The sequence below is a fragment of the Nipponia nippon genome, unplaced genomic scaffold (genome assembly GCF_047370975.1).
Source record: "Nipponia nippon isolate SJK-2023a ecotype South Korea unplaced genomic scaffold, ASM4737097v1 scaffold_5, whole genome shotgun sequence".
In the NCBI taxonomy this organism is placed as follows: Eukaryota; Metazoa; Chordata; class Aves; order Pelecaniformes; family Threskiornithidae; genus Nipponia; species Nipponia nippon.
Window position 1 is genome coordinate 60538171 of NW_028262369.1, and position 12020 is coordinate 60550190.

A 12020-nucleotide genomic window follows, 5' to 3' on the forward strand; every position below is an offset into this window, starting at 1 on the left:
ATACATGAAATACAAGCCGTGACTCTTGTCCACCTATACACGCTTGCGTTTCACCAGTGAAGCCCAGCATATGTTTAACTGCAGACAGAAATGACAGTTCTTGAAAAACAGTATATTTTTTTTGGAAATGCAGCGAGTTATTTTGAAGACTCAATTAATCTTCTGTGTTTGTTCTCACGGTAAGTTTTTTATAAATCTAAATACACTAGAGATGCTGCATGTTCTTTATCTTCTGTACAGTAATGGCTTCAAAACAAACTAGCATGCATTTGCATACACACAGACACATTAGCAGACTAAGTGGTTGACATTAGGATCTGCAGAGCGGAGATCTCCATCTTTTCTTTCGTTTATTGTACCTTCTGTCATTTCCACTTACGACATCCAAAACAGACAGCTGGTTTTATGGTCTTTTAATATACTTTGCAGGAAGCAATCCTTGCATTGACATCTTTCTTTCCTGAATTCCCTCAGTATTGTTTTTCAAGACAGTACCAGTATCAGTATACAAACTAGAAACTTTCAAGGACATCAAACTGGTTTATTTTTCCATTTATTATTAGAACTTGCCATGACATATAAGTTGAAACATTTCTCTGACTTTTTTCTTTACATAAACAACACATTTAGTTTGTTCAAAATAAAGACTTTTTTCCCTACAAAGATGAACTTGAAAATGGATTTTCTCCCTGTAAACTTTCAGTTCTTCAAAGGGGAGGGCTCCCAAAGTTTTCTGACTTTAATAGAATTTGAGAATAAAAAAAGAGCACAGTTAGCATCATGCTATTCCATGTAGCACCTGACCTGAGGAAATCCTAGGGAAAAGCAGTCAGTGATTATTTGAGATGCATTTGTTCCAGGAAGGGAAACAGGCTTTCAGAAGCATCTGGCCACATGTGAATTCCTTTTGAACACAGGAGGACTAGTTCTTGCAATCAGAATATTTCAGTTCTTTAAAGAAAAATGAAACATATTTCTTAGTATTGCAGTTGGGTTGGGGACAATCTGCCTGTACCAGAGATGTGGTTAAGGGAGGATTCCTGGAAAAGGTATTTCTGCACAGGGATGACTGACAATACAAAATACACAAAGAGTCAAGGTATTTTACTGTAGTGGTGGTGGAGATGATTTAAGACAGATATGTGCAAGCCAAGGTTTGCACATAAAGGCCTTTGGTCTTTTAAACAAAATGAAAACAGGTTGTGATACCAGCATAAAAGATGGTGATTACTGTAGTCATAACAGACCCACTATAAATTCACTTTTTGTCTAGCTTGGTCCTCTGCCATAATGTGTCACAAACCATCATAACAATGCCCCACAGCCTTCTTTGACATAGCATCCAAAAATGTCTTCCTTTGGGAGTATGCCTCCAAATTTCCTTGTGTATACTTACCTATATACAGTTACCTGACATCTGAAAAATACTATAGGGTGTCAAGATGAGCTGAGGAATTAAAATAACAGTATACACACTATGTTAGGAGAAATCAGACTTGTTCTCGGGAAATAGATCTTTTGCAAAGATCTAGCTGTCTGCTAATATTAGAATCATAGAATAGAATCAGAATCATTTAGGTTGGAAAAGACCTTTAAGATCACCAAGTCCAACCGTTAACCTAGCACTGCCAAGTGCACCACTAAACCATGTCCCTAAGCACTACATCTACATGTCTTTTAAATACCTCCAGCGATGGAGACTCAACCACGTCCCTGGGCTGCCTGTTCCACTGCCTGACTACCCTTTCGGTGAAGAAGTTTTTTCTAATATCCAACCTAAACCTCCCCTGGTACAACTTGAGGCCGTTTCCTCTCGTCCTATCCCTTGTTACTTGGGAGAAGAGACCGACCCCCACCTCGCTACAGCCTCCTTTCAGGGAGTTGTAGAGAGCAATAAGGTCTCCCCTCAGCCTCCTCTTCTCCAGGCTAAACAACCCCAGCTCCCTCAGCTGCTCCTCATAAGACTTGTGCTCTAGACCCTTCATCAGCATCGTTGCCCTTCTTTGGACATGCTCCAGCATCTCAATGTCCTTCTTGTAGTGAGGGGCCCACAACTGAACACAGTACTCAAGGTGCAGCCTCACCAGTGCCAAGTACAGGGGCACTATCACCTCCCTAGTCCTGCTGGCCACACTATTTCTGATGCAAGCCAGGATGCCATTGGCCTTCTTGGCTGCCTGAGCACATTGCTGGCTCATATTCAGTTGGCTGTTGACCAACACACCCAGGTCCTTTCCTGCTGGGCAGCGTTCCAGCCATTCTTCCCTAAGCCTGTAGCGTTGCATGGGGTTGTTGTGACCCAAGTGCAGGACCCGGCACTGAGCCTTGTTGAACCTCATACAACTGGCCTCGGCCCATCGATCCAGCCTGTCCAGGTCCCTCTGTAGGGCCTTCCTGCCCTCCAGCAGATCAACACTCCCGCCCAACTTGGTGTCATCTGCAAACTTACTGAGGGTGCAGTCGATCCCCTCGTCCAGATCGTTGCTAAAGATATTAAACAGAACTAGCCCCAGTGCTGAGCCCTGGGGAACACCACTTGTGACCGGACGCCAACTGGATTCAACTCCGTTTACCACAACTCTTTGAGCCCGGCCATCCAGCCAGTTTTTTACCCAGCGAAGAGTACACTCGTCCAAGCCAGGAGCAGCCAGTTTCTCCAGGAGAATGCTGTGGGAAACCTTGTCAAAGGCCTTACTAAACTCTAGGTAGACAACATCCACAGCCTTTCCCTCATCTGCTAAGCGGGTCACCTTGTCATAGAAGGACATCAGGTTAGTCAAGCAGGACTTGCCTTCCATGAACCCATGCTGACTGGGCCTGATCCCCTGGTTGTGCCATACGTGCCATATGATGGCACTCAGGATGATCTGCTCCATAACCTTCCCTGGCACCGAGGTCAGGCTGACAGGCCTGTAGCTCCCCAGATCCTCCTTCTGGCCCTCCTGAACAGGCCAAAGTCTGCCCTCCAAAAGTCCAAGGTAGCAGTTCTGCTGACCCCCCCTCCTTACTTCTCCAAGAATCGAAAACTCTATCATTTCATGATCGTTGTGACCAAGACAGCCTCCAACTGTCACATCACCCACCAGGCCTTCTCTGTTCACAAACAGGAGATCCAGCGGGGCGCCTTCCCTAGAACAGGGAAGATAGAAGCCATGTTAGAAAGTGTCCACCAGAGTACCACAGAACAATAATACCACTGTTAGCAGATAAGAATAAACACCTTCTGTCTGTGTTTCACTGTCATAAAAACTACTGCTTCCTGCTCTAAGTCCACTGCAGCGAAAGGCAACATGTGCTAAAAATGTCACAACCTTAATATTAAAAGAAGTTTTGCAATCCAATATAGCAGCAATTTTATTTTGAGAAGCATCTGGATTTTATCAGATGCAAACAGTTGGTAGAAGTCTGGAAGAGGAGAGAGAAAAAAAATGTTCTCTCCGGAATATTTTAAACCAGAAGCATTCATCATGCTCAGCATAACCTTATAATATAACAGAGGAGTTTAGGGCGACTGTGCAGTTCACTGCAAAGCTATTGCTACTGCAGTGAGTTATTGTATTTATACTTTCATTGCCTCTGGCAACTTGCAAATGGTGACAGGTGAAAAGTTTCCTTTCTTCTTTGTGGGATTCGGCAGTTGCTTGCAGCCTCGCTCAGATTCCCTCACAGCAGGAAAGACTGAAGACTGATTTCTAGTCATTTCCAGACAGTTATGGGAATTTGCTGAGCCTTTTACCTACAAAAAAACTTTACTTTTGGGAAGTCATCACTCACAGGTGATGTTTGTGATGCTGTCCCTCCTGTTGGCTCTTCCTGCATCAGTTTAACAAGGTCATGTCTTCTAGTTCCTACTCAATGAACATTATATAATTTGTTCATTTATACAAAATTTATACAACATTAATATCTAGCAGACATATGAATGTAAACTTGAATATTAATCCAAATTTAAAGTCCCAGATCAAAACACCCTGAAGCTATGCTTGGATTTAAAATCAACATCAAAACTTCAGTTTTATAAATGAAGTCTCTTCTTTCAATGAGGCAAAACAAATCAGTGACTGATATCTAGTGTGGCATCTGAAAGTCAGAAAGTGTTACCTTCCCTGGAGATGAATCTCCTCTTTAAACACATAACTCACTGGAACTGTATATGCAAACAAGAACATGCTTGTCTAAGAACTACATAATCACAGCCCATAGTCACATACACTATGACATAACTTGCACTGGCAATGACATGAGCCGCATAGCAGGAGGGTTAGATGCTGATCAGCTGCTATGGCTGGCTACATTCACACGCAGGGGCTAAAAAGGATCCTCAGAGATCTAGTGGATAATTTTTATGGGGCAGGAGGTGCACAGGGCTGCTTTCTCAGCCCTACTCAATCTGCCTGTGGTCACTAGTCCAGGCAGCATGTCAAATGGGCAAGAAAGCAACATCGGGACAGTCACGTTCATTACAGCAGCCCACAGCAGGTCTAAATCTCTCCTTCTTATACTTGGAAACTTTTCTGATCAGGAAGGTGTGTGGATTGACAGTTTACAAAGCTCCTCCTTGCCTTAAACCCTGTAGTAGAAGAAAGGATAAAAGGACACTAATCAATTAGTAGCATCACGGCAACTAGCTTGTTTGAGATATAACAGTTTCTTTTCCACTTTCTAAACCTCGCATGGCAAGCAATGCAAATTTCAGTAACATGTATTGCAGCACCCATGAGGGGAATGCTGAGCACCCCTCCAATCCTGGGGGACCTCATTCTGCCAGCCAGCTCCCTACTCTGGGGCTCCCATTCACCTAACACACCCCCACCACTTCCAAATGTGAACACACCATTCTGATCCCGTCCTGTCCCCAGTGCAGATAATTTACCTGGGGAAGGAGGTGGGCGCAGTTCACCATTTTATTTATGTTCTGTCTACTATTTAGGAGAGAATTTGACCTAACAGGACTTAAAGATGTAAGCAGTTAGCCTTAGCTGAGGCATGTTTGCAGTGTCCCTGTGCATTCATAAAAAGAAACGGTGTGCATAGCACTGGACACACTATGGGGCATGTTTTTGAAATTAATTTTGTCTGCATATGATTTCTGATTTAAAGTGCTGTGATTTGGGAACTTTTTCAAGTGTGTACCCCACTAGCGAGGCAGTGAAGTGTGCCCTGAATGCACTGGCATATTCCTCTATCCTTAAAAAAATGCAGTAATGTATGTACCAGTAATAAATAAGCAGATTCCTTGAAAAACTCAGTAGTAGTGTAACCTGCTGTGTGGCACTCGAGGACAACCGCAAATTAATCATTTTAAGATTGTCTTGAGGATGGATTAAGCTCAGGCCATTTTGTATTCCCTCCAGCAGCTTGGATACAAGCAGCAGTGTTGGAAGGCACATTTTGTGTATCTGAGGACCAGATCTAAAAAGCCATTTAGTACCACTCATAAAAGCCAGCTAAGAGCATAAGCACACAAATGTTAACTCATGAGGTCTCACTGATTCATGGTATAAGCCTACGCAGACAACAGCAGCTCTCCAGGGAGGGGACTTTGGCCAATATGCTTAAATCATGGGAGTGATTTTTACAGATGCCAAAGGGATTAAGATGCTCCGTTTTCACTATTAATCAGGAATCATGCAAGGACCCAAAATGTCTTTGAAAAATTACTCCACATGTGTTCATTTCAATATGAAATCATCTGATGGGCTGCATCCTCCAGTGGGTGCGTATCTGTTTCTTTGTTTTAAAAAACTTCACTGCCTCCAAGAACAGGAATAAACTCTTAGTAATGGGGTAGGACTTAATCAGTATATTCAGATCATAACCAACAGAGCATTATGGTTTTTTACTTCCTGTTTTGTGTTGATTTTTAATTAACGTTGACTTTTATATATAAAATAGTGGGTTTTCAAAAGGCCAACTGGAAACCCTCTTGTGGATTACCTCATCTAGGCACAGATTTTTTTGTGTGCATATTTGTAATTGTTTGAAGGTCTTCCAAGCATGTCTTAAAGTCACACTACAGTTTTCAAACACATTTATAAGAATGTTATAAGGTTATGAAACTTCAAAGAAAAAAATGAATTTTACACAGTAACGGTGTTTAGACTTTGTGATGGACACGAGACGTGGAAAGAATATTTAGGCCCACGTCCCATGAAGGCTGACACACAAATTTAAGGATATAGCTGCAGTCCATGGATTTAGAAATAGGGACGCACAGTATATATGTTTTTGTGGGATTGCTCCAGCCTGCTTAAAAATTGGTTGCACTTTATGGTTTTGATTTTGGCTTTTCTATAAAGAAGGCAGAATTTCTAATGGTCTTAAAGCATCAGTCCTTCCCTGAGAGGTTAGACAAAAAGAAAAACATTAAACAGAATGGGAGACCAAGCCTGTTCCCAAAGAAACCAAGGTCAGAAATGGTCTCATTTCAATGGAACAGAGTCTAGTAAAATTTCTGCCTTCCTCTTAAATATTAGTCTTCCTTTCCTTTTCTGCTCATGTGTCTGCCATAGCTCTCATCTCTCCAGCAGCTATGATCTGCTGCCAAGATTTGTTCTACTCTCCTTGTAATTTATGACCCTGTCACGCAGCTTATTCATACACACTTTCCCAGTGGCAAGGCTGAGGATACCGATGTACTTAAATGCTGCTCACAGAGGTGCAGGGAGCGGGCTCCAAAGAGACAAAGCACATGCCCTGCTTTATTCAGGTGACAGCCAAGGTAAATCAAATAGCGAAATTACTGCAACAGGTAAAGCTAGACACTTTAATTAATCTTTGCAGGGTCAGGATCTGAGCCTTTCGGCTACAAAAAGTCCCTTGCAGATCTCTAAGGTGTGAGCCAACAACAGCAACAAATTCAGTGCACTGGCTTGCCTCTAGCCTAACACTGCTTCCCCCAGCTGACCTGCCTTCCCCTTGGCAATGTTTCTACCTGACACTCTGTGCCTACGGGAGCCTGGGGCCTAAATGACATGTCTATATAGACTCAGGTACTAAGAAACCTAAACTGTACTGTCTTTCAATGAGACTTAGGCTCACAAGTCTCTTGGACCTGGCCTGTCAAACAATCTTAGGTCTCAAACACGTAGGAGGTTGATGTCTGTATGTTGACCTGAGCCCCAGGCATTCAGAGGTGCTTAAACACCAGTATTCCAGAGCCCAAAGCTCTACCACATAGTAATCTTACAACAACATTGGTAAAATACTACTGATTTTCCTGTGATGCTTAGAATTTTGTTGTCTTAAATATTTCTTTCCCATGCACAGATGCTCCATCTTCTATAAAAAAACTCCTATCAAAGGTACGTTTCTCTCTTCCCCTTTTTGTTTTCTCCTTCAAGACTTTCCATATAAGAAATGTCTCAGGCTGTCTTATTTGTCAGAGGAAAAAAGAGTCATTTTTAGAAGCTATGTTTCAGCAAAGTATTCTCTAAAGACAGGAGTTTTATACAGGCCCTTTACAGCCTCCCATTTCCATGTCCCTGCACACCACTGAAACAGAACCTGAAAACAGCGAGAAGGAAGTGTCAGTCAGGAGATAAATGCCATGTGTAGCACTTATTTTCAATATTACACATCACATTCTGATTATAAATTAATTGAAGAGACATACTGTCAAAAACTTTCCCTTCATTTAATGCATATGTAATCTGCATTTTATGCTATTGCACTGTATGGAAAATATGAATGCTGTTCCTGGAAAGTAAGCTATGATCTCTTTCCGTATTGTATATAAATCTGGAGAGTATAATCAAATGCAGAAGCCATGTATATCTCCAGACTCTGAAGCTTCTACCTGCCCCTATAAATCTTTCAGCTATGGAATGGACAGCAAGTGGGTTTATACTAATCTAGCCAGATTAATACCCCGATTTGATGATACATATTTAAGTAATGTTTGCTTTAATTTCCTCATGACCCAGCCAAGCAAAAATGTGCCTGCAATAAATATGGCTGGCTTGGGACATATTCAATGAGTACAAACATCAGATGCATCATCAAGAGCTTTGGGATATTTGTTTTTAGCGTATGACCAAAAGATACGATGCATCTTTGCAAAACTTCCTACTTCACTTAAGAATTATGCTCAGCTTTTTTTGGTGTTGCCAGAAGCTATCCTGGACAACATAATGAGAAGCTTTCCTCTCCAGACTACGTCAAATATTTAGGGTTTTCTTTCCTTTGAAGCCCCCCTTTTTTCCTCTATTTCCATATCTATGAAAGGGAAATGCTGATAGCTACCCAATTTGGAAGGTCCTTAGATCAACCTGCTAATAGGCCCAAATCCTGCTCCTTTTATGAAAAATATGAATTTCATTGTTCAGTTCAACAGGCTGGACTGTAATCACCTCATTGGAATCAGGTAAGGGATTTAGTTTTCCATCCATTACATGCCTAAGTGCCTGCCTGGCAACTGCTCATATACCTTTGCAGGAGAGCTATAGACAAGAAAGTGTAGGTTAAATTATGATGCCATCCCTTCCCCACACACCAGTTCAAAGGCACTTGCTGGTCTTGAGAGGAGAACTCTGCAAGAGAAGAATAGCATCTGAATCACCAGCTTCCCTGCAAAACACTTTGAAGCTTTAGATTGGTGTGTAAGCGCTTGGAAGTAGTGAAATGGATTCCTGGAACATGGGCACGGCTCCTTGTTCTGGGCAAACTGACTTGTTTTCACTTGTGACGTCCCAGCAGAAAACCTCTTGCAGTGTACCGTACATATGTCAATGGCTAAATACTATCAGTGATAAAACTTTCGTTTGCACATAGAAACACCTTTGGTGTGACTGTATCCATATGGATGGCAGAAATAATTATGTAAAATGGCCCATGAAAACAGTGTATATTTATTGTTACCACAATAATTCATCATCTCAGGAATGAGGAACACTGCAAACTCCATAAATACTGTCAGAAAGGTAAAAGAAGTAAGTGATGACTGTTGGAAAGCATCAACTCCAGATCTGTATGATTTCATTGATAGGCAGTTCAGTACAGACTGAATATATGAACTCCAAGCCAGTCCAAGCTGCAAAGCAACCCCAAAACCAGAACAAGAACTATAATCAAAAAACATATGCAGACTATTATCAGTTTTGAGTGCCAGGAAAAAAAAAAAACAAAGGTCTAGCCCACTATAATCAACATTTGAAAGTAAGGAATTAATTCAAAGGAGTAATGACAGAGCAAAAATTTTCTGAGTCAGTATAGAAAGTCCTTTGCCATGAGGTCCAGCTTTCAACCAAAAATGAATCAAAGCACATCTAGATTTTAACATAAAGCAACACCAGAAACAGTTAAGCAATGAGATGTAGGACTGAGGTAGCTCCATTTCTCAGCCTGACTCCGCAGTTAGAGGTTTCCAACAGAAGTGACTTGGGAGGAAAAAAATCTTATTAATACCTATGCCTATATAGGACCAAAACTCCCCACTAGCAAAGCTCCCTAGGTAAGAATCATACCTGTAAGAGACCCTGACGTCAGACTAATCATGAGTTGACTGATTGACACAGAGTGAAACTCCAACCCACTTTACTAAAATTTCTTGCTAGAAGCTCATCTTCCACAAAGGGTTTGAAAATGTCAGAAACAGCCCTTATGCCTTATTCTAGGCCCCTCTCTGGGCTGGATTCCCACCCACAGAACAGAAATAGTTGTGCAAGTCCCACAGGAAAAGTGACACTATTGCTGGGCCACAGAAACAACCAAGTTAAAATAAATTCATCAGAAACCAAGGAACATCTTGCTGGCCAGGAGACCTGGACTACCAGAAGGGAGAGGGCAGAAGAGCAGGGAAAAGAAAGTGAGAATAAAGACAGGGAGAAAACCCAAGTTCTTCCACAGAAGCTGGAAAGTATAAAAGGCGGCCAACGAGAACTTTTGGGCAGGGCTGAAAAACAAGTGAAAGTGAGAGCTTCTCTCATCTCTGAGAGTGCAGCCAAAAAATCAGGTTACCAACAGTAAGTGAAGGGGGGAAAAAAAAAGCAAACCCTTCAAAATTGGCAGCAAAGAACTATCCACACTCCTTGGCTCCATGTAAGGCTGGGTGGAAGGGGTAAGAAGGAAACGGGACAAACTGCAGCTTGGAGCCAAAATATTTTCCTTCTGGATGCTCCTGGCTCTGTTCAGCCCTTTGTGACTCTCAATTTCAACCCGTTACGCACTCCCCCATAATCATCATAATAAATAGCTGTTTGCTTGCTCAGTGTATTCAACTTCCTCGCAGCAAGCCAAACTCAACCCAGCACTAGCATTTATTTCTGGATTTTGACCAGGCCTGCCTAAAACCAAACAAGACTCGGTGTGATTTGCCATATTCACTGGGAGAGAATAAAAGCAATCGCACTCAAACACCAGGATTTGTGGCCAAGTTCACCTCATGCTGCTGGTGGTGATATCACTGTTATTTAACTTGCTTTAGTACTTTTAAGACTGCTGTGGAAAACGAGAGGGTTTCAATTCTGTTTCTGGGCTTTGAGGGAGACACAAGTTATGCTAACAACATGGACATAACTAACTGTTGTCCTTCCATTAAAAAAAAAAACCCTCTCTTACTCAAAAGTCAAATTATTGTTAGAAACCCATAATGACTAAATAAAAACAGCCACTAGAATTAGGAGCCTTCCCCCATTACCACCACTGGGTGGGATTTTGGCCAAAATGCAAAAATTAAAAAGAAAATAACAGTCATAAGAAACTACACTTTTCCAGCTGTCATAACTTTTTTCCTTCCTTTGTCAATGCTTAATGTGTACAGGTTTGCACACGATCGCAGGCATTGCTAAGTCTCCCCTGTTAATTGTGGAAGGGGTTCTGGCCCCTGACAGGTGATCTGTCACCCCTGTGCTCCGCAATGCAAACCCCCGTGCTGCCCAGGCTCCTCGGAGCAATCCTCTCTAGTGCATTTTGTCCCAGTAGCCCTGCTTCAGGGCCTTTTGGAGCTCTGTCATCTTTGCTTTGGGGAGAAGCTGCAGGATTCCATTTCCTTCCATGCAAGGAGTACTGGGCCGTGAGCTGGAGGAGGAGATGGCTTGCTCATTCCCTGCAGTGATCCTTGGGGGCTGCTTAACCTCTGAAAGGAGGAAAATAAGTGGCACAAGCAGCCAGTTAGAGGGGGATTTCCTTTCAGCAAGGCAGACATTAACTGAGGAGATGGAACATTCCTCATTAAGACAAAATAGTTCCAACCCTGCCTAAAATAACATCTCTTTCAAGAGCTGGCAACACCGTGCTTGGTGTCCCAAGCCAGGTCCTACAGTCCTGTTCAGCAGTGCTCATGAGACATTCCGAAATGCCAATGCAGATTTCCAGAGCTGCCCTGACAAGTTCCCAGAAATGCTGCAGAACATCCCCGGCAGGGTGTCAGGCTGGGATTTCCAAAGGATTCAGGCAACATGAACAGGATTTGGGCATCTGTGAAAATCTCGACCAAACATCTCAAAATGTGATGAAAAACATGTTTTCAGCTCTTTCAAGCTGGTATCGCCCTTCCAAAAACTTCTCCTGTGAATGAGGGTCTATCACATGCTACTTGCCTGCCAATTCACATTGTCATGGGTCTCACGAGAGTTCTCATTTTTCTTGAAGTTCTGGCATCAGGAAGCATGTCAGAATCTCAGTTTCCATTCTTAAATCAGTTTGTATGTGATGTAAACACCTCCTTAAAGAATCAGGAAAACAAACAAACAAGCAAACAAACAAACTGAAACCCCCAAAGAACCCCTCTACCTGGAAAAGAATTAAAATCTCTTCCCCCCTGCCCTCCAAAGCTGTTCCCCTGATTTTGCAGGGTGTGACTCACGAGTGTTAAATGCCTGGGGCTGATGGTACTGCAGACCCAACTGCTAAACAAGAGCCGTGGCTATGAACTTCTCACCACTGGCAAACTACAACAGTTCGGGTAGACCAAACTAAATAACATAATCCATGGACAGCTAGAGAAAGGAAATGCGTTTTTCTGCATTGATGACACTGAACATTTCTTTAGGAAAGACTGGGGAGGAGGGAGAAGAGAAGGG